We start from the raw sequence: 3907 nt of genomic DNA, 5'->3' as shown, positions 1-3907 counted from the left end.
AGGTCCAGGATGATTATGATGGTGTCAATGGGGCCAGCGCTGAACAGTTCCGCTCAGGAGGGCCAGAGGCCCATGTGGGGCTGACAGGCCAGTGGGCAGACTGCAACAGGCCTGCTCGAGCCACCCTGCTATTTATACAAATCTCAGGCCGAGCAGGGCCTGATGGGAGAAAGGAACTGCGTTACAATCTGCTCTTCTGCCGGGCTCTGCCTGTTGGAGCTTTTCCCTACACGCGGGACAGGCAGCTCTGCAGATGCTCAGAGCTTCCGGGTTGGTGGGGGGTTGGGGCTGGGTCAGGCCCTGCCTTCTCACCCTTGCTAAGCAGGGCTTCCCAGAACTGACCCAACCCCTGCCCTCTTGCATGCAACTCATACTTAGCTGGCAGGGGAGAATCTGATCTCAAGGGCAGATCTCCCAGGGTGAGTCTTACCCATAGCACATCGGATTTGCTGTCCCCTGCTATGTTCCCAAATGCGGGATACACGACTGCATTATTTCTGGTAGTGGGAGACTGCATTTGCGTTCTCCCCTGATTTATTGGTGAAAGAAAAGGTAAAGTGTGCACTAGGCCTGCTAGGTTGCATACTTTAAGATTGTGCTCACATTGCGTTTCTTCCATTAGGTTCACCTTTGGGTGATCGCTTTTCCACATTTTATCTGTTGAATTGAATTATGCTTCTTTCATCACCACAGAAGTAATGTGTATTACAGAGATACGCTGTCATATGTATTGGGCACACTGCAAATGCTCAGTCAGCATCAATCATGCTTTGTACAGGACAATCCTGGCCTAAATTGGGAACAGCCAGCATAGACATGTTGCTTCAGGGCATTTTTTGGGTACAACCAGCATGACAATGTGTTACATCAGTGACAGTGCTGTCTTACACTGTGGACACATTGATCATTAAAATGTGTTGTCTTGTAAAATGTTCTTTTCTGCTGTTGGTGACATGGAATTTTCATGTTCCCCTTTAGAACTGATTGTAAACTTATGGCTTTTTGGTCACCTTTTCTGCTGTAAAATGCACCATTTCAACCCCATATTTGAAAAAAAATTATTGGGGGGCAAATCCCCAAACCCTCTCTAGAACCTTGTAGCTCCCTCGCTACGTTCGGTCGCCCCCACTATTTCAGAAAAATATTAACACATAGACACTGAAAGAAATCACAAGCAACTAACCTTTGATCACTGGCCATGACACCAAAAGCTATCTTTGGGACTGCATGGCTATCACAGCCTGTGATGCAATTGTGTCAAAGGTCACACAATATTGCTTTTTAATATACTGCTTTGGGTGAGGTTGTTGACTTTTGACTCGCCGGCCCACTGGGTGACAAAAAGTTAATGCTTCGGCCCCACATTCAAAAAGGTTGGACAAGCCTGGTTTAGGCCCTTGCTTTGAGTTCTGAAGTAAAGTTCTGGTCTTTGGAGATTGATGGATTTGAAGTCTGGATCTCTGGATGTGAAGTCGTCGGTCAGCATGCTCCGCAGCAAATGGAATTGAATGTCTCTACCTGTCCCAGCAGTCTCTTTTTATGTGTTTTGAAAATGGGTGTGTGCTTGGGCCTAGCTAAGCCTGCCCCTCTCTACTTGTCATTGGCCCAATTCTCCCCTCTCCCATGATTGGGGGAAGGAAATGGATTGTCAACATGATGAAGTCTGTTTATGGGTCAGAGGATCCTCCCCTGGTCAGTTTGCCCACAAATCTATATTTGATTCAAATACATCCTTCCCAGATATACAATTTGTTGAAATTACATGTGCACATTATATATTCCTTATGGTCCATGCTTGTCCGCCTCTGATCTTTCTGGGGGCTTGCATTCAAAAATGACAACATTTTGCGCTTTTTAACTGGTTTTGCAATATCGGACATTTACCCAAAATTACACACATGTGCGCAAGGAGTATGGACATTAATTGATGAAGTGTCAGATTTTTAACATGCAGACATTTGGAGTAAGACCCTATTTTCTGCTAGCAACCCCCCAGAATACACCACAGGGTCCTAACGCCTCTCAAAATGTTCACAGAAAAATCACAAAAATAATGATATTACTTATATAATTCTGACAAGTCCGCACTATGAGTTATCTATCTTTTTAAAATTATGCCCTGGTCAAAAAGGGGTGTGGCTTCCCACATCACAGGGTGGAATAACTGGTTTATCCACTTCCCCCAAGCTCAGCTGCTAGCAGAGGCCTGCCCCTCCCAGTTTCCCTTAAGAGGAAGCCACTTTACGGCCCCCCGATATAACATTTGCCTGAGTCCAGGACAGGCCTTTGTTCAACTCCCTGTAGTCCCCAGCTGCTCCACCTCTAATCTAATCAGAGAGGTGACAACTCCTTTTGGCAAGGGGAGTGGCTGAGCAGGTTTCAACTCCTGTCGGGGGTAGTTGTCAGGCAGAATCCAGTTTCATTAAGCCAGGTTTCAGCTAAATGTCACTTTTTGTTCCCAGTTTTCTACATTCAAATCAAACTGACAATTTTTACATATACATTAAATAATTACTTCCTTCAAGTCATTTCAGAATATAGTTTTACATTGTATCCACCTCTTAGCAAGTCTTTCCTTGATCTGGTTTTGTTTCATTTGTTCAGTTTTACACAAAAGTCTGGTGGTTTTAAAACACCGGCTTTCTGATAGTGGTGAGTACTAGTAATGCAACCATTTTTGGGATTAAGAAAATGAATTCCCCACAGTTCTGAGTTGCTTTTTTGGCAATCAGCATTGCCATTCCCAATGGTTTCAGGCTACTGTGTGTGTAGCCCACTGGTGGTTTTAGGCAGTGCCCTCCTGTGCTCACAACATAGGCAAAAATGGGTGGCAGCCTATTCTTCATGTTTTCCCTGTGCACTCTCTGGGGAGTTCTGGCCATCATGATGTTTTCTATGCCAATACTGCACATTTTTATTGTAGGGCTTGGATGCATGGGTAAAAACATCCCACATCACCTACTGGCCGACATGTGGACTACTTGGCAAGATTAAACTGCTTAGGGGCATTTAACATGTTATAAATAACTTTTCTATTTTTGTTTCTATGTGCTCCGTTCCCTCTGTCCCCAAACATCCTCTTCCATACTGGCTCTTTCCCATGCTCCCACCTCCCCTTGACATGATGGTTATTTGTTTAAAAAATAAATGTCAGTGTGTCAATCAGAGGGATGGGGCCCAAACTCCCCTTCATGACCTGCTCCCTCTTCTTCCACACAGCACCACGAAAATGCATGTTATTTAATGCATTTGTAATTGTTAACCCACCCCGAGCCCCATAACTGCCATCCTTACCCAGGCTCTCTCCTATTCTTGGCTCACCACTGCCGCCCATCCGGCACACAGCACCCTTTTAAGTGAGTACTTGTACTGTACCTTACATAATGGCTGAACACCCTCATTTAAGACCATAGACCGTGATGAGTGTTCTCAGCATTAGCCAGCCCTTACTCTATTGCAACTGTTTTTGGCATTCATTGGAAGGCTGCCATTCTGTATTTCCTGTTTCAGTGGTGAATATTAATCTCACCCACCCAGAAACCCCCTTCTTAACCTGTAGCTTCCCCTACCCCCACTGCACCCAGAAATGTCTTTAATTATTTTCTATTTTTCTTCAAATTGTTCCTACTATTTTCCCCAAACTCAACCAGCTACCTCCCCTGTCATTACCTTGTCCCTGATCCTGGCATCCTGCCACACAGCCTCCACAGTTCACTTTACTCTTCCTGCTATCCGATACACCTCTATTTGGCATGTGCCATCAGGTCATGTGTCGATGATGAGGAATGACACAACATGTCAACTAGTTGATGAAAATGTAAATATGTTGTCCCGTCACGTGAAGATCAAGAGAACCAATACCGGTAACCCTTGCTTCAATGTCACTGCACTCAATTCAGTGGCCCCC

General features: G+C 45.0%; 1 non-coding gene across 1 annotated transcript; it reads left to right on the top strand.

Annotated features, from left to right (window-relative positions):
• Window positions 1-370: 370 nt before the first annotated feature.
• LOC138448172 (U1 spliceosomal RNA) lies at window positions 371-530 on the top strand. Its single transcript, XR_011260023.1, has one exon. It is a non-coding gene; the product is annotated as a U1 spliceosomal RNA (small nuclear RNA).
• Window positions 531-3907: the final 3377 nt, after the last annotated feature.

Source organism: Ambystoma mexicanum, chromosome 3q, assembly GCF_040938575.1.
Source record: "Ambystoma mexicanum isolate Mex_15411 chromosome 3q, UKY_AmexF1_1, whole genome shotgun sequence".
Classification (NCBI taxonomy): Eukaryota; Metazoa; Chordata; class Amphibia; order Caudata; family Ambystomatidae; genus Ambystoma; species Ambystoma mexicanum.
The sequence above is the reverse complement of the archived record's forward strand: the minus strand, read 5'-3'. Positions and strand labels throughout refer to the sequence as shown.